We start from the raw sequence: 19,436 nt of genomic DNA, 5'->3' as shown, positions 1-19,436 counted from the left end.
TCTGAAGAAACTATGCTGTCGTTGCCTTCTCTGTGTACTGTTCGTAAATCTAGGCATTTTCCGTAGAAATCGCAGTGCCGCTGCATTCTGCTTGCATAGTGCATAGAATACTATGGAAACCATAACAGTCTTATTGCTAAACGCAATGGAACACTTATTACGAACGTCGAACGCTTCAAGTCAAATCTGAAGGCAACGAGCAATACCTATCCAATACTAGTAGGTCTCGCAGTGCCAGTGATCGATACCGTCATCTCAGGCGGTCGTCGCTGTTTGTTTGTTTTTGCCGTGATACGTCATCTTGGGTTGCTACCGCAATACAGGCCCTCTTTCCCTGCAACGTTGCTTATCTAAGTTTTTGCTTACGCGTTCAATACCATACAACGCATCAAGCTCAAGTTTTTTTCCTTCGGAGCTCTCAAAGTAAAGCGGCGTTTTTTTTTTTTTTTTTTTGCTTTTTTTGACATTTTTATGACGTCAGCACCACGCGGAAAGCTTCCGTCAATATCGTGCCTTATGCCTCCGGCTTATCGCGCATCGATTCTTTGTTTAAAGAAAACGTCCGCCGGAAGCTAGGGGCAGGCGTTACAGCGTTAAAGAAAATATTGTGTTATTTTTCTCCTGTATCTTGTCGGTGCTGTAGCAGGGGAAGGAGGGGCGTGAGGAGGTGGGTGCTTGGATTGCATAAACAATGCTCGTCGCGCAGGGCGCCGACATAGTGTAAAGAAAAACACCCATAGCTCAAAATATATCACCGCTGCTCTTAGGCCGACCGTTTCTGAGGGAAAGCCGTCTTATCAACACACAGATGACGGCGTTTCTGATGGAAGCCCCGGCGAAATATATGCTGATTTGTCAAAGAAAGCGTGTAGCTTACCAAGAAGCAAGACTGAAACGCGCAAAACCTTGCGGTTCATCCTTTAGCATACAAGTACGCACAATGTTTCGAATGTAATATTACCAATAAAAGGGAACGTACTTCATGAAAAGGTAGATATTCAACTCCTCTATGGTCTTTTAAAGGAGTAAGCTCGTGCGAAGCCCTTTAAAAGCATAAAACACGAAAGAAAAAATGCAGGGAAGCATTCTTCACAGTTTCAGTACTTGTAGAGGCAAGTTTACACCTAGTATTGACACAAAATGTTTGGAAGAAACTATTTACTACAGCGATATGCTCTGGAAACGTCGTAATTACTACGACAATCATCGCCTGCGCTATATCGTGTCGTTATCGTTTCGGCAGTTCTGTGGCTTAGCCGTTCTGTGAGTCAGTGACGAAAAAGCGTATACCGGGAATAGGTTTGCTTGAAAAGGACTTCCATTTGCCTATTGGTCCAAAGGTATAAGAAGAAGAGTTCGAACTGCATTCCTCAGCACGCAGCAATGTTTTGCGGCTGTTCTTGCCATCAAGATAAGATTGATTGATTGATTGATTGATTGATTGATTGATTGATTGATTGATTGATTGATTGATCTGGATGCTGATAACATTACTATATTAAGAGAGGAGAATAACTTTTCTGTCGTTTCGCCTTAACATTTTATCGAACTCACGCGCGCGGTCATCGACATTTTGACATTTGTTGAAACGGGTACTTTGGCTCCGCTTCCAAAATGAGCCTAAAAGTTACGAACCTACAAACACGATTGGGAATTTTTGGTCGTAATAGTTGGGATTTGATGCGCGGCTTTACGAATCGCTGTCTGCTGCGTTATTAGAAATATTGCTCGTCGCACTGAGATTCATCATAAGTGTTATTCTGCTAACGCTGCTTTTCCACTTATAACTCCAAGGTCTCAAGACCGGCTCAGTGGTTATAGAACCATAGAAACGTACATTGCTTCACACCCCCGAGCTTTAACGGTATACGCTGTCACCCTCTAATACATGCTCAATCATGCTTTCGGAAATTAGGTTATGATTGTGCGCTTCCTTTATTTGCTAGCTCACCGCGGGAGCGGAACTAAGCTTGATCGATTTACGTGAAATTTCGGAGGATACTCTATAGAAAAACTGAAATCCGACAAGCACCGTGCGAGATCGAAGGGCGCTGATGGAAGCACTTTACAATACACACACACAAAAAAAAAAGTCAAGGTGGTGAAATGGCGGAGAGGTTGGTTGCAGTAACTTTTCTACCCAAGGCAGGACAAGAACAATAAAACGACCTGTGACCGGAATAATTCCGCACAATTATGTGGTTATTAGCTGCGCCAGCAAACGAGACGTCTGTGATCGTCCTTCTTCATTACGCGGAGTGGGCTACGGCCATTAGATAAACAACGGTGTCTGACAAAGTTGGGTACTTGAAGCGCCGACCCCTTTCCTCATTAGGGCGCCTTCAGGCCATCGTGAAAGCTAATTTGGAGTGCACCACATGCTCGAGCCTGTCGTTAACGTTTATTTGTAGAGGTTCGAAGTCAAACGTAAAAAAAAGAAAAAAAAAGACTTGGTGGGCGCCAGCATTACAAGTGCATTGATGTGGATTCTTGATGCTTTGGTGAACCATTGATTGGACGCTTGATCGGAGTGAAGTAATCTTAAAGCAATCGCCGGAAACGTTACTGGAAACTTTCTGCGCCGTTACTTCCCTGCAGATAGCACTGCACTTCACGTCAAGTAGGGCGCGTTTTCAGTGTCTGATTTCGCGACTTGTTGGCATTGATATATCTCGCGCAGAAACTGCATTTTGGCGATGGCGACTGAATATTGAAGAGGCGCGGCTGCTACGTAAACGTCACCTTTATGTAAACATCGGGCTTACAACTCCTGCATTGCCACTGATTTTTGCAACAGGCTATTATAGGCAGTTTATAGCGCTATCACGAACACGGCCTTAGGTGAAACTGTCCGATGTCAGGCATTCCCCTTCTGTTCAACTTACAGGGGCTGTCTCAGCTCGTGTAAGTGTTGCCACAGGGCGTTCCAAGGGTGCGCCCCACCACTATGTACATGGCACGCGCAAAAGAAAGAAAGAAAGAAAGAAAGAAAGAAAGAAAGAAAGAAACGAAAGAAGAGAAAGAAAGAAAGAAAGAAAGAAAGAAAGAAAGAAAGAAAGAAAGAAAGAAAGAAAGAAAGAAAGAAAGAAAGAAAAGAAATAGGTCTTCAAAAAAAAAATCAAATGCGTACGAACTGTCTCCATTTTATTTCACCACTGTAGGGAAACAAGCCGAATGCTTGCCAGGTTGACCTGATCATTTCCTTATTTGCGTTCCCTCCTCTCTCATCTTACACTGCCCTTTCCCATTCCCCAAGCGTACGGTAGCCAACCGGGCATGTGTCTGGTTAACCTCCCTGCCTGCTCTCTTGTTTTCTTCCTTCCTTTTCCCTTCTTTCTTTCTCTCTTTCTTCTTTCTTTCTTTCTTTCTTTCTTTCTTTCTCTCTATCTCCCTCTATCTTTCCTCAACATGCTAACATGTCATCAATCGTCGACATCTTTTTTTCTTTTGCTTTCGTTACTTGAATGGTTCTTACCGGATGCAAGAAATTCAGGCTATAAGGCAGGCCACTAGAAGACGCGTGGCATGGAGCTGCTAGACATCGCGCCTTATTTTCCTGTACAGGCACTTCCAAATACAGTTTTTTTTTCTTTGTGTTGTTATGATCGGCCTGCCTGGCTTGGCGTCGCTTTGACGCATGAGACGTTGCGGCTAAGACTACCCTGATTTCTTCCGGGTCAGCGGTTCCAGAGATGCCCCAAGAGCGGCGACAACACGAAAGTCGTTCGTCTATTTATCTCAGGTTGTCTGCGCCCCTCGTAAAACCCTTTGGGCACGCCTGACCGACTGGCAGGTTAGGAAGAGTTGTTGGCCGTCGAGGCGGCTGGCTTTGTCGTCGAGGTGCCCCGAGCAAAGGGCCCAGTGTCTGGGAACCGTCTGCGGATGCATTTCCCACGCTCTCCGTGGCGCCTTGGTGCCACTGTTTCCACAATTCGTGGTCTGCCTGGCGCCGCATACCCATCACTGCAACAGACTACGAAATTGACTTCCACGTAAGACTCAACGTCTCCGTGCTGTGCCGTGTAGTGCGCGGTGGGCAGTGTTTTTCCCTCGCCATGGGACGAACTGGACGTGCCTCTTTCTCCTTTCGTGGGTTGGGAAGGAGGCGGCGTTTCACGTTCCCCTTTAGGGGGCGGAGGTGAAGATGGAAATTTTCATTGGACTGTCCTGGCCTCCATTGGTTTTTCCTACAGGGAACCCTGGGAAGGCCAGGACATAAAATGCGAGCGCCGATGCGCTCCCGACAAGCTCTCACAATATATTGTAGCAAAACAGCCATTTGGGCTAGTTGGTAACGGTTCATATCTTAAAGCAAATAGGCGCACTATGGGAACAAGGACAAAAGGGAGGAACCGACGGTACTTTTGTCCTTGTTCCCATAGTGCGCCTATTTGCTTTAAGATATGAAGCTCTCACAAGTTCTCTCAAGCTCTCACAAGCTCCGAGAAGCTCCCAGAAGCTCGAGAGCTTCCATGATGCTAACCCCATCATGTAGCAACACGCTCGCTACCTGTAATAATGTAATAAACGTTACTGTTAACAGCTCCGGGCTCCTCTCCTCGACATCTCCCCGGGACTCTGGCTGGCTCCGGTCACCTGGGCAGAACCCTGATTACATCAGTGTAATCTGGAATTCCTCGCCTGGCTCTACTCGTTCTCTTTCTTTCAATCCGTTCTTAGAAACTGTGAAACAGTAGGAGCTTTTGTTAACGCTATAGCGCTAAGGAGCTCATTTCGCAGAAAGTCCATTGTTGGCGTCGGCGTCAGTGTCGGCATCGTTGGTTGTGAGCTGAAAATCAGCGTTGCCTGTGAGTTAAAATTCGAGATAGATGCAAGTAAAGAAATAAACAAAACCTTCTGTTCCAGAGAAAATCGAACCCAGGACTTCTGCGTGGCAATAACGCGTTCTGCTACAGAGCCACGCCCGTGCTCGACATGGCTTCGGAAAAAAAAAGAACACTGTATGAATGCTATGTAGTGCGAAGAGTGTCAGTTAATACATGTAATATTGCGTAAGAAGCGTAGAATCGCAGCAGGCGTCTAAACATGTGAATTGCGCAACGAATGGTTGCTTTAGAGGCCCGCCAATCACAAAGCGCACAGTCATAATTATTTATGGTTATCAACAACCGCATCAACAACGCATGCAGCTGCGCAGGTGCGCGTCTTGCCTTCGGGACGCGTAGTGGTTACTGCGGCAACTCGCAAAAGGAAGAATTATGTCGTTGTGGGCACTTCGCAATTGTACAGACACGCTGACTTGCAACACGGGAGCGCGTGGCCTCACGACCTGAAAGATGGCACATGGCTTCAACGTGACCTCATTTCCACAACCAGACGATATTTTCTGTATTAAGATCATCCCCAAGCGCGAGAATGGCGTTTATTTCATGAAATAAGGGCAATTTGAAACCATGCGCAGTCTTTGAGCTCGTGAGGCCACGAGCTCTCGCGTTGCAAGCCATATTGAGCGCGACTGTACTTGCAGTAAGCATTCTGGGATAGTTTGAAAGGGCCAATTTACAGGCGCACAGACGTTCCTTTCCTCGCGGCGCGGTTTAGGTGTTCATCGGGAAGCGAAGCGAGGCTAGCGATTGAGAAGGCGATGCGAACAGGGTCCGATTACGCTATCGCATTCTACACTTGAAGACGAAGCTCAAGCGTCCTCAAGGTTCTTTCGTTTTGTTTGTTTACGGTCATATTCTCTCTATTGTTTGTCAGTGCTCTGTATTCAGGCCCACTCCTGCAAAAGTCCTATAAGCGCTTCCTATAAGCGCTGTTCATCAATGTACATTAAATAAACTGTACAACCCCATCACTGTCGTTAGCGACGCCTTTGGCGACTCCGCGGTCATAAACGCCAGTGTCCGCGCTTTGTAGGGTGTTAATCAGTGTTGCGAACAAGAACTATAGTTCTTGTTCTGCAGAGCCGTCGCTCTGCAGCTATAGCTGCAGAGCGACGGCTCTCTGTTGGCACACAGTGTGTAGAGAGCCATGTTATAGCTGGGCGTACTTTCAACCCCCTCGCCTCCTCGTCCGCCCCCCCCCCCCTTCCAACTACCACACCACCATTCTGACCTTGCGATCAAAGTACTTTCGAAAAGCCGCCTGTGCGTAAAGGCATCGGCATTGTTTGCTCGTCCCGTTCTCGCGAGATGGTTGGAGATACGTAGCGCGCCTGACGGCTATAGCCAGGTGAATGATAGCTGCTCAGCGATGTTTCAAACTTGGCTGGGCGACGCCGCTGCGATAAAGCAAGCGCTCACATCCGACGACGACGCTTGAAATTTCTGCAGAACGTGTATATTATAGGAAGCAGGCAGGAGACAAATTTGTGACCATGCATCAGAAGGCAACGACGCGTTACGGCGTTGTGAAGCACCTAGCGGTCATAATAGCCGGAACGGCATGCAGTTTATAACCCTATGAGCGTGGAAATAAAAAGGCGTTAAATAGAAAAAGAGAACGCAGAAGCAAGAAAAAAGAAATACTGTCACGTTTAAATAGTTGCTATAAGTTGCTTCATCCTACGCAGAAACTGGCCCATTAGCACACAAGCGATATCTCGTGCGCTCCTTCTTGATGAGTTTCTACGTTTATTTTGCTAGTTGATTTTTTTTAAGCCAATGCATTTGTTCTTACTGCTTCTTCCTACAGACTCGATAATTATATGAAATAAACAACATGCTTACTAGGGCGGTTCGGAAATAATGGGTATGGAAAACAGCACAAGGACGAAAAAATACTAAGGAAAAGCGAAAGACGAAGCTGTGATGTACTATGAAATGTCTGTAACACAGATATAGTCGCAAAACAACATAAGGGAAAGTCCTTAGATCGAAAGAAAGGAACGAGTAGTGAGAGTAAAAGTCGCATTTTTTCCAACGTGACTGTCTAAGCTATAGCCAAATTATTGTTACATACAGGCGTGAGCAAAAGTATACGGACCACGGGATCGCGTGACAGAATGCATCGACGCGTCATCTATTGACGCGGCGCCTGCTGTCGATAGTACCAGTGAAGCAACGATGCGCATGCGCGTCCCGTCATATCAGGTGGCCTCTCATGTCGCTTTGCCTGTCGTGGTTATGGCGCTCGTGGACAAAACGTCAACTGGGTGTCGCTATCTTTGCTCCATCGCATCTTTGGCGTTGTTTTACGTGGCGGCTGTGGCGGGGCCGGCTCGAGCGCCGGGCGCGCATCGCTTTTTACACCGGTTAATTAGCCTAAGCATAGCTAGCATCGTAGGAGGAGGAAGGAAATGAATCAAAGGCAGGGAGGTTAACCGGACGCGCGTCCGGTTTGCTACCCTACACAGGGGGAAAGAGATGAAGGGATTAAAAGAAAGAAAGAAGAGGGAAGAAGGCACTGTCAGGGTACTTATGCGCCTGTCCATTGAATGCTTACAAGCGGTCGCTTAAACCAGTCGATCTTAAAAATAGTAGCAATGATCGCGTCGCTTTGTTGGCCTGTGATGCGTAGGGCCACGATCCGAGGATCTTCTCTTCGTAGAACCTAATAAGTCCAAGGATAATTAACTCAATTTTCTGGTGACGTCGTGTAGCGTCACCAGAATGTTCAGCCTAGCTTGCCTTTGCCGCGTTAAGCCAAGTTAAGCTTACTAGATGAGCCTAGAGAGAGAGATAATAATCTTTAATGAAAATCCCGGAGAGGTCAGCCTGGTTTGTCACCTGGCTTGCTACTCCGGGTGTTGGGTGGTGACTATGGTATATACAATGAATCACATACGCATAAAGTCACATACACAAAAGAGTCTTTCACAAACTTTGGTTTATAGTCCAGTGTTCCTCAAGAACACCAACTAGCGCTTTGGTGTTGCGCATCACGCAACCGCTGTCTTACCACGGGCCGAGAAGGTGCCGCAGTTCCAAGCTCGAGATCAGGCAGTCTGACTCACCCACGTGCACGACATGTAATACTCGGGAAGACTTAAAGCACGTACTCTGCGACTGTTCCCGTTACGACGTCGCACGAGAGATTCTGAGGGCAGAACTTAACTAGATGAGCCTAGTAAAGTAAAATAAGTATAGCCGAACCTAATTAAACCTAGTTGAGGATGGTATCGCCTAATTAAACGTAGCATAATTAAGCTTAAACGTCGGTAGTTTTGATATGTAAGATGCCTCAAACTGAACTTAATAATACATATAACTGTTGGGGTTTAACGGCCCAAAACTACGATATGGTTATGAGGGACGCCGTACTGGAGGGCTCCGGAAATTTCGACCTCCCGGGGGTTCGCTAACGTGCACCTAAATCTAAGTACACAGGCCTCAAGCATTTTCTTACCCGCCGAAGATGTGACCGCCGCGGCCAGAATTCGATCCCGCGATCTTCTGGTCAGCAGTCGAGCACCATAACCACTAGACCACCTAGGGGCGGGTCGAAAACTGAACTTCAGAAGGCCGCGGACCATAATGTAGTTTAACGATAACGTGCATGCAAACGCGGAACCCTACAGGCAGCAAAAAATTATACATTAGGTGAGGGTGACTTTTTTTTTATTTGCGACATAGACTTGCCCTGAAGGCATAATATTTGTTATGTATATTTGTGTTAAATGTGCGCCAATAGGCCGCTGTTGTGTATGAAGTGACTTTAAAGTGGCACACTGAAAATCGCGCCATATAAGAATGTGCTCGCATTTCTTGGTAAAAACAAGAAAAACAAAGTGCGTGTGAGCTAGCATTATTATCGTTTATTATAAAGGTATTCCAGTTACAATCATCAAGATTCCAACTGAATATTAATAGAACAAATGAATTCTGTACTTTCGAAATGTCGCTTAATGTAGATATGGCAATTTACGAGCTTCCAAGCCTATATTGTGACCTCCTAATTTCTATATATTCGCAAGTGCGACACTTTTCAATTTACAGTAGACCTGTTACGTGACTTGTAATGTCACTGCGATCTAATGAAGTACACAAACTTTTTGCTTCTGAGTGTGAGTTTTTGAATCGCGAATATCAAGCAGTGCTCGCGATTTGTTTCATTCATAGTGAAGAGCGTATCACTTTTGCAGAAGTTCAGCTCTGTGTCTGCATCTTTGCGAATCCAGATGTAGATGCAGAATTCTGAATCTTTGCAGAAGTTCACAAACTAGCGCTGACGTATTCAACAGGTGCCTGCAGAAACGAACGAACAAGAAAAGCAATACGCAAGGTTTTAGCGCCAGTGCACTCCTTCAAAACAACAAAACGGTAAGTTGGGCCAGTTGGTTGGGATTCATTTTTTCACTCGGGGGCAGCGCAACACACACGAGGACAAGAGGAGGAAACGGACAACGAGGCGCTGACTCGCAACTGATATTTTATTGAAAAAAGGTGAAACATATATGTACAAATTGCATTCAACTCGACATGCGCAGAACAAGAGATGCATCAAGGAAGCGTAGTAAAAAAATCAAGATAATCAAGAGCGGCACAGGTAACCAAATTCTTTCTCATGCAGTGCGACTGATGGTTCACTTATACACGTGCCACCCCTAATCGTTATATGGTGGGACTCAGCGATTTCCCTTGTCAATTGGTTGGGATGCTTAACTGCTGTTGAATGCAATTCTTACATATATGTTTCACCTTTTTTCAATAAAATATCAGTTGCGAGTCAGCGCCGTGTTGTCCGTTTCCTTCTCTTGTCCTCGTGTGTGTTGCGCTGTCCCCGAGTGAAAAAATGAACCTTCAAAACAAGACAGAAGTTGCAAAGAAAGATGAAAGCTTGAAGCGATGAGAGATTGTTGAACAGGGAAGCCAATGTTTCAAACAAGTGGACTAGTCCACTTGTCCAAACGTCGGCTCCAGAGACATTCCATGTTTAACGATCTCTCATCTCTACACTCTTTCAAGTATCATTATGCCATCGCTATGATGTTCCCGCCTCGATGCGTCTGTTGTTAGGCAAACCGTCTCGTCGCGTGAAGTCGAGCACATGGCTTTTCTTCGGCGAAAGCTTCAAACAGAAGAAGGCGTGCTGGGCGAAAAGCGAAAGGAAACAACAACAAAACATGAAGAAGGCGACGGCAATGCTTTTTTCTCGCATTCAAGAATCTCGTTACGTTCCGAGAACGCGACTCCTTGGCACAGGTTGCCAGCCACGCAGAATTACGCTGCCACTCTGGCTCCAGGACACAGATGCCGTCATCGCCGACGGCTTTATATTCGGGCCTGGGTTGCAGCGCATCGCGCGGAAAGAAGATGCGAGACGGGGCGAAAAAAAAAAAAGAAATGTGTGAAGCCACGGCTTCTAAGTAAGCTGAGACCGTTTATTATATTGTAATGAGGGAAAACAAGAGCATCGCATTGGTCTGGAACGTCGCACGCATGCTCGCCGGTTACGTCTCTCGCTTAATGAAAGGCCCGGGTTAAATTACGTCGCTATGCGGGCGCCCAAGACACAGGCGTGTGATTGCGGGGCTTATACACATACGCGCAGCGTCCTGTTCGCAGCACATATTCGCCAGTCACAAAGGATAAGAAGGCAAAGAAAGCAAAATGATTCAGTCAAGGCACAGCCCTTTGAATTATGTCTTTTTACTTGTTTATTTTTGAATGCTGAAATTTTTGCCACGAGGAGCTCGGTATAACATATTGACATAATCTCCATCTCTAAAGCGTCCGAGGTAAACATTTTCGCTTTTCTTTTTCTGCAATGCTGTTTTCTGGCTGTGTTGTGCTGTCGCAGCCACTCGGCGCACCCTAACTCAAAGCAATTTAGCCGAGTGGAAATTGGTGTCAACCAACTTTCGTTGCCCTGACGCTTTTTCATAAGTATACAAGGAGGTATGAGATGAAAAATATTATGAATGTCGTATGCGTAACTCGGCTATATCTGACAAAAGAAGTCAGTGGCTGAAAGTGTATACCGTTCTTATTTTCTCTTGCCTTTGCGTTTTTCTTCCTGCAGCCCACGCAAATTGCTTAAACATTACATGCACCGGTTTCATGGCGCTGTAAAAACTTGCTCTAATGGCACTGAAGCTGCACTGTTTTAATGTGCGCTTCATGATTCAAGCGCGACAGAAACAGGCGGTGTTTTTCGAAAAGTTAAAAAAAAACGACAGGGACACTTTCTCAACTGAACTTCTTAAGTTTCCGCGATCTTACTTTTTAAAGTTGCAAAAAAAATATTTTTCGTGCTGTAGCAGTAAACGAACGATGTTCAGGTATTTTTATTTGTAAAATTTAACTGCAGGCAATAACGAGTGTTTAGGGGTCGTGGCGTCAGCAAGACACAAAAACTATGTTCCTTCTAGCACAACTTTGGCAACGCGAAATTGTCTCGATACCTAAAAGCACGATCCCCCCTTTTAAGAAGATGTTGGGCTTTTTGATGAAGATGCTTTTCAGGACACGGTCCAAGTGATTTTTTCATGCGAGAGGGCGTCTGTCCGAACTTTCTGGTTTTTTTCTCTAACTTTTTTGTTTTAATGAGGAGCTATGTGTAGCTATATGCGAAGTGATGTGTTATTACGTATACTGCGGGTAGAACTTGGACAGAAATCGAACGTTGCAATAGTTCACTTTGCAATAGAACGTGAACATTCTATTGCAAAGTGAACTCCTACAAGCGAACTGTCCAGCGGCATGTTATTTTGTTTATTTATTTCAGTTTGCTATAAGGGTTTTCTTTACTTGTTAATTTTTGTTTTTGGGTAACCATTTATTTAATATTATTTATGTATTTTTGGCTGCAGAACTTACAGAACTGGAATAGTCGATGGATTATAAATCTAACGTATTCTAAGCCAGTTAGAATAACAGAACAGAAGAGAACAGGCTCACCACTTGATTTCATTCTGCAAGCCTACGTCGTAGTAGGCCACCATGATGTTTGCAGGAAGTACAAATGCCAGCTTGGTTATCTAGGCTCTTTGCGTCCAAGATATAGGTAAATTCGAAGCGAATGGCTTTGACGTTATGCGGTAGGTAAATATTCATTTGGTTCACAATAGTAATAGTAAGTAAATATTCACACAATAATATTCACAGTAAATATTCACAATAGTAAGTAAATATTCATGCTCACAGACATTACCAGAGTCCTGTAATGTCTGTGAGCATTGAGTCCTCTTCAGATATCCAAAATGACGAGGTGATTACATTAAAAAAATCCTCATGCTTGTACATAGCTCCAAACAACGAAAGTCTGCTTACCAGGAGAGCAAACTGCGAAGCGTTAGCATAGCAATGATAGCCCCGCCACGGTGGTCTAGTGGTTATGGCGCTCGACTGCTCACCAGAGGGTCGCGGGATCGAATCCCGGCCGCGGCGGCTGCATTTTCGATGGAGGCGAAAATGTTTGAGGCCCGTGTACTTATATTTAGGTGCACGTTAAAGAACCCCAGGTGGCCGAAATTTCCGGAGCCCTCCACTACGGCGTCTCTCATAATCATATCGTGGTTTTGAGACGTTAAACCCCAGTTATTATTATTATTTAACAATGATATATAGGCTACCTCCCGAACACTCGATCACTGTGCATTATGAAGCTCAAATAAAGAGCCCTGCAGAAAAATGAAATCAGATGGCTGGCGTTAACTACTAAATTGCGTCAAGTGGCTTTATTTGAAGAAAAAAGAATAAAACAGAATTGTTCAGCAGTAATTGCGAGATCGACACTTCATGCTTGGAACTGTAAGTAGCGCGAATGATTCGACATATTCACAAGGGAGGGTATGCGTAGGACATGCGCAAGATTTTAAATACGCGCACCATAATGCCACGAACGAGCTTTACTTGAGCAGTTCATGTCAACTAGTGTTGCAATGAGGTGTGTGTGTGCGTGTGTGTGTGTGTGTGTGTGTGTGTGTGTGCGTGTGTGTGTTAACTCGCATTGTTTGTGTCCCTGTTTATATGGCTTACAATTTGTTCAAACAGCTTAATTGGACGTGCATTACAGGGCATGCCGCAGAAGCATAAAAAAAATCGCGAAAGAGACTATAAAAAGCTTCTAGATACACGGTTTCATGCACGCAGTCGAAGAGAGCCAGCAGTCCTTCATGTGTCAGCTGGAAACGTTTTCTAAATCTGCAAAAAGGCACTCGATGGCAGCACTACAGCTAGAGGGGCAGAGGAATACTAGCCCATGAACCATCATCAGTATTGGTTCAATGGCGGTAGCGGCGAACACATCCACGTGCAGATAATTGCGCGACCACTACTGGTTTGTTTTCTTTCTTTAGTCACTCGTCGTTTGGAGTAACAGGCTCTAAAGGGAACACGCTGTGACCCTACCTGAGCCATCTTTTTATTTTATCTTTCTTAACCTGCGCGTGCAATCTCGTAAAACGCCAAAAAAAGTATGCACATCCCTGCAGATGTCCGTTATGATCCCACAGGCCACCGAATGAGCAGCAATGTGCAGGTCTTCCGAAGCATTAAGATTAATATCTGAGCTTTAAGGGATTTTCGGTGAGCACCTGCGTGAGATTAACGCCCGCTGCTGCTGACGTTCCCGCTTAAGCCTAACTAATGGGTGGCGCTCGAAGAGCGATAACAGAGGTCGGGAGTGCCGTTTTACGAGATGTGGACTCCTCCACGAAGCTCGGGCTAATCACGCTGTAATGATGCAAACAAAAAGCGAGGCCGGAGAAAGTTCAGATGACCTTATTTCAAGCACCGAAGCCCCAGAAAAGCCCCACTTGCATAGCTCTGATTCTGGGTAGTGCTTCAACCTCTTTATTATTCTCTTTATTGATATGATTTACAATACATGTTGTGGCCTTTAATGGCATCGGCTACTTCACTTCCCGTGTCAAACATAAAAGCTAAGACAGACAGACAGACAGACAGACAGACAGACAGACAGACAGACAGACAGACAGATAGACAGATAGATAGATAGATAGATAGATAGATAGATAGATAGATAGATAGATAGATAGATAGATAGATAGATAGATAGATAGATAGATAGATAATAGATAGATATTAGATAGATAATAGATAGATAGATAGATAGAGATAGATAGATAGATAGATAGATAGATAGATAGATAGATAGATAGATAGATAGATAGATAGATAGATAGATAGATAGATAGATAGATAGATAGATAGATAGATAGATAGATAGATAGATAGATAGATAGATAGATAGATAGATAGATAGATAGATAGATAGATAGATAGATAGATAGATGTTCTGGTTATCAATACCAACGTTTCTAGAACCAATTTTAGGAACGTTGATCAATGCCTTTTCCTTCACTAGTGGCATGAAAGAGCGAAAAGAAATACGAAATTATATCAGAGTAATGAATCAAGCGAGACAAGAAAATGAAATAGGCCTGGTACATACAACAAACCCAAGTCATAGCTGCTCTGGAAAAGACGCGACGGTAAGACTACCTGTTCATATTCCTTTAACTTTTTTTCGCCTGAAAATATTGATTAATCGCTCGAATTCCGGTGCCATAGAACCTAGGGCGAAAGAAGAAACAAATAATGTCATAAGCACACCATCTCTTCCTGGCGTGTTGATATATTATCGTGTCCTCCTAAAACCAATCTCTACAAAATGGTGCCGAGGATAGACAAAATAAATGTAACGTAATTATTCCAAAAGTTCTAAAGCTATGCGGAATTTCAATTTTGTCGGCCTTTTGTCCCACTCGAAAAAGCTATATAGCTGCAATAACGTCGTAATTTGCACTCATATAAAGCTTACCTTCGTATATGTATCGCCTGCGAAATGGTGTTCCCGAGGATAGACAAGATTAATTGCGACGCGAGACGTCGCAAGCATAGCGTAGGCCTCGAGCTATAGCGTGCTTCGCACACGGGTCTCCGTGTACGCGCGCTGGAGTTAAACATCATCGCTCATGTGCGCTTCGCCTAAAGCGCGCTGCCATAAAATTCTTCTATGTAGCTCTATACCTTTAGGCACTGCTGCCAGAGTAGGGAGGAATTCGCGCGGACCGCTTGTACGCGGACATCGGCGCTATCTCACCTGGAACATCAGCAATTATTATTTTTTAGTTAAATGACACGCGTGGCCAGCAGGCCTTCTTATCAAGGGCGTTATGCTATAGACTGGTAATCGTCCTCTCGCTTTCTCTCAGCCTTAAGATTAATGTATCGTGAAGTTGTCTTTGGTCTCCGCGTTAAGTGAACTGGGCGAGTGTACAGATGTGTTCAGCAGAAATAAGGACGAATTAGAGAGAGAGAGAGAGAGAGAAAACACAGGAAAATCAGGGAGGTTAACTAGACTATGTACAGTTTGCTATCCTACACGTGGGGAGGGGAACCAGGTGGTAAAAGAGAGAAGGAGAGAAAACACGAGTGTGCACAAAAGTCACCCTGTCCTTCATGCGTTTGCCTAACACGACGTGAAAGCGAAAGCCATCTTTTTCTTCTTAGTCAGTTGCACTAATCAACTTTGTTTTGCACTGCCTCTGGGATCAGAGGCATTGGAAGCTTTCTGCATCTCACGTGGCTTTGCATGGCCTCCGGGATCGGCCCACCTTTGACCAAGCGATGATGTCATACGATAACTTCATCATGTGACGTCACGTTATATGACGTAGTAAATTCCCAACCTTCTCCCCACTCCCTCTTGATTCCAGAGCAGAGCTCTCTCAGCTGCGTAGCCGCTGTCAGTTGCAGAAGGGAGTGGAAGGTTGTCCTAGCTGCCGTGCCTCGTCGTGGTTGCTTCTATCCATGGAGGAAAGAAAAAATTATAGGAGGGAGCGCGCCTAGCGTTCACAAGCCAACCGCCTCTGAAGCCGCGCAATCCTCCTCTGAAGCTTTGAAGCCGCGCCAACCTCCTCCGAAGCCGCTGGCTCGAGGCTCACTTCCCATGATGCTCCTGTTTCGTTTCCTTTTTTGGTGGGCTCATGAACAAAAAACAAAAATTGACGAGCGCGCGCGTCTAGCGTCCACAAGCCAACCTCCTCGGACGCCGCTCCCCCCCTCTCACCGCTTGCCTATCACGTGAGGGTGCTTATTTCCCAGCATGCCCCTGTTTCATTTCTTTTGGCTGGGCTTCAAAAATGTCACGTGACGCTCCCTCCTGGTTTTTTTTTCCTCCATGCTTCTATCTCTCAAGAATGGAGACGACTCCTTTTCTTACAGCAAAACAACACGACATTTATATACAGTATATATGCAAGGTTAAGTGGCAGCTATATACATTGGAACTTGCGCATCATCATTCGGCAGAGCCGACAAGTGCATAGCACCGCTCCTGTCGACTGCGCCAGTAAATTCCCAGCCTTCTCCCCACTCCCTCTTGATTCCAGAGCAGGGCTCTCTCAGCTGCGTAGCCGCTGTCAGTTGCACAAGGGAGTGGAAGGTTGGCCGTAGCTGCCTTGCCTCGTCGTGGTTGCTGCTATCTCTCAAGAATGGAGACGACTCCTTTTCTTACAGCAAAACAACACGACGTTTATATACAGTATATATGCAAGGTTAAGTGGCAGCTATATACATTGGAACTTGCGCATCATCATTCGGCAGAGCCGACAAGTGCATAGCACCGCTCCTGTCGACTGCGCCAGTAAATTCCCAGCCTTCTCCCCACTCCCTCTTGATTCCAGAGCAGGGCTCTCTCAGCTGCGTAGCCGCTGTCAGTTGCACAAGGAGTGGAAGGTTGGCCGTAGCTGCCTTGCCTCGTCGTGGTTGCTGCTATCTCTCAAGAATGGAGACGACTCCTTTTCTTACAGCAAAACAACACGACATTTATATACAGTATATATGCAAGGTTAAGTGGCAGCTATATACCTTGGAACTTGCGCATCATCATTCGGCAGAGCCGACAAGTGCATAGCACCGCTCCTGTCGACTGCGCCAGTAAATTCCCAGCCTTCTCCCCACTCCCTCTTGATTCCAGAGCAGGGCTCTCTCAGCTGCGTAGCCGCTGTCAGTTGCACAAGGGAGTGGAAGGTTGGCCGTAGCTGCCTTGCCTCGTCGTGGTTGCTGCTATCTCTCAAGAATGGAGACGACTCCTTTTCTTACAGCAAAACAACACGACATTTATATACAGTATATATGCAAGGTTAAGTGGCAGCTATATACATTGGAACTTGCGCATCATCATTCGGCAGAGCCGACAAGTGCATAGCACCGCTCCTGTCGACTGCGCCAGTAAATTCCCAGCCTTCTCCCCACTCCCTCTTGATTCCAGAGCAGGGCTCTCTCAGCTGCGTAGCCGCTGTCAGTTGCACAAGGCAGTGGAAGGTTGGCCGTAGCTGCCTTGCCTCGTCGTGGTTGCTGCTATCTCTCAAGAATGGAGACGACTCCTTTTCTTACAGCAAAACAACACGATATTTATATACAGTATATATACAAGGTCAAGTGGCAGCTATGTACATTGGTTCTTGTCGCAGGAGCGGTACTATGCACTTGTCGGCTCTGCCGAATGATGTTGCGAAAGTTCCAATGTACATAGCTGCCACTTAACCTTGTATATATACTGTATATAAATATCGTGTTGTTTTGCTGTAAGAAAAGGAGTCTCCATTCTTGAGAGATAGCAGCAACCACGACGAGGCAAAGCAGCTACGGCCAACCTTCTACTCTCTTCTGCAAATGACAGCGGCTACGCAGCTGAGAGAGCTCTGCTCTGGAATCAAGAGGGAGTGGGGAGAAGGTTGGGAATTTACTGACGTTATAGTGATGTCATGATGGCGTCACAAATTTTGGCGACCTTTTACGTCATAGGCTGACGTCAACACATGACTTTTTTTACCACTCTTGTTGACGTCGGCAGTCACTTTTCGCGTTTGCTGATGCATCTAAGGCCCCGCAACACTTTTTCAGCGCGGTCAGAAAAGGCTGCCAATTGGTAGTCGAGGCTAATGAGAACATGTGAGCCAAACATTATAGCGCAGCACGCGGCCTGGAATTTACAATTAGTTTTCAAGTCAGCTAGAAATCACTCGCCCTTCCCTCGACGAATTATACCATAAACCCAAAATCCACGGCCATTGGCTGATTCGAGCATTGTAAGCTGCATAGTGACCGTGGCTGCCGCGGGAAGCCGCCACGTGCCCACGCGCTCACTCGCGATCTCACTGAAAGTAAGCAGCGTGATCAAATAAAGAAAGAGAATGCTCAAGGTCACGACGCGCGCTGTCGAAAGGACGACGCTTCTTGCACTCTTGTCACCCCTCCTCCTCCTCCGCTGCGTAGCTTTTAGCGCGCTCGCTGGTAAGCGAGCGGGCTGAAAGCGGTCAAAGCATGAAAGCGTTAAAGCGTGGGAGAGGGAAAGCGGTTAAAGCGTGAAAGCGTTAAAGCCTGGGAGAGGGAAAGTGGTTAAAGCGTGAACGCGTTAAAGCGTGGGAGAGGGAAGGCGGTTAAAGCGTGGGAGAGGGAAAGCGGTCAAAGCGTGAAAGCGTTAAAGCGCGGGAGAGGGACAGCGGTTAAATCGTGAAAGCGTTAAAGCTTGGAAGAGGGAAAGCTGTTAAAGCGTGAAAGGGTTAAAGCCTGGGAGATGGAAGGCGGTTCAAGCGTGAAAGTGTTAAAACGTGGGAGAGGAAAAGCGGTTCAAGTGTGAAAGCGTTAAAGCGTGGGAGAGGGAAAGCGATTAAACTGTGAAAGCGTTAAAGCTTGGAAGAGGGAAAGCGGTTCAAGCGTGAAAGCGTTAAACCTTGGAAGAGGGAAAGCGGTTAAAGCGTGAAAGCGTTAAAGCGTGGGAGAGGAAAAGCGGTTAAAGCGTGAAAGCGTTAATGCTTGGAAGAGGGAAAGCGGTTAAAGCGTGAAAGCGTTAAAGAGTGGGAGAGGGAGACCGGTTCAAGCGTGAAAGCGTTTAACCTTGGAAGAGGGAAAGCGGTTAAAGCGTGAAAGCGTTAAAGCGTGGGAGAGGAAAAGCGGTTAAAGCGTGAAAGCGTTAAAGCTTGGAAGAGGGAAAGCGGTTAAAGCGTGAAAGCGTTAAAGAGTGGGAGAGGGAGACCGGTTCAAGCGTAAAAGCGTTAAAGCTTGGAAGAGGGAAAGCGGTTAAAGCGTGAAAGTGTTAAAGCGTGGGAGAGGGAAAGCGGTTAAAGCGTGAAAGCGTTAAAGTGTGGGAGAGGGAAAGCGGGAAGAAGGGAGATGAATGCCAAGTTATGTTCTCGCATGTAAACACGGCATCCGCACCATCAGCTCCGCGAGCTAATCGCGGAAGCCACGATTTAAAAACTGCGCAGTTCTCTTTCAACGCAAAGCGTCTTGTTGCACGATGTAAAGTTCAGCCACATAATGTATATGTATGTTCTTTCACGGCCTTCGTCTGCTCCTCTTCCAACGACGGTCTGACACTGTTTTTCAACGCATTCGGTGAATCGGCGATAGAAGAGAGTAGTGCAAGTGAATAAAGATCCCCCCAGAAGTCTCACTGATGCAAGCGTCTCTGCTCAGAGCAGCATAACTTCAGCTGCATTATAAGCCAGTGAAGTCAGCAATATCGTCGTTATGCTCAGGACGTACCGGTTGTCAAGT

The sequence above is a fragment of the Rhipicephalus sanguineus genome, chromosome 3, assembly GCF_013339695.2.
Source record: "Rhipicephalus sanguineus isolate Rsan-2018 chromosome 3, BIME_Rsan_1.4, whole genome shotgun sequence".
In the NCBI taxonomy this organism is placed as follows: Eukaryota; Metazoa; Arthropoda; class Arachnida; order Ixodida; family Ixodidae; genus Rhipicephalus; species Rhipicephalus sanguineus.
This window is presented reverse-complemented; position numbering follows the sequence as displayed.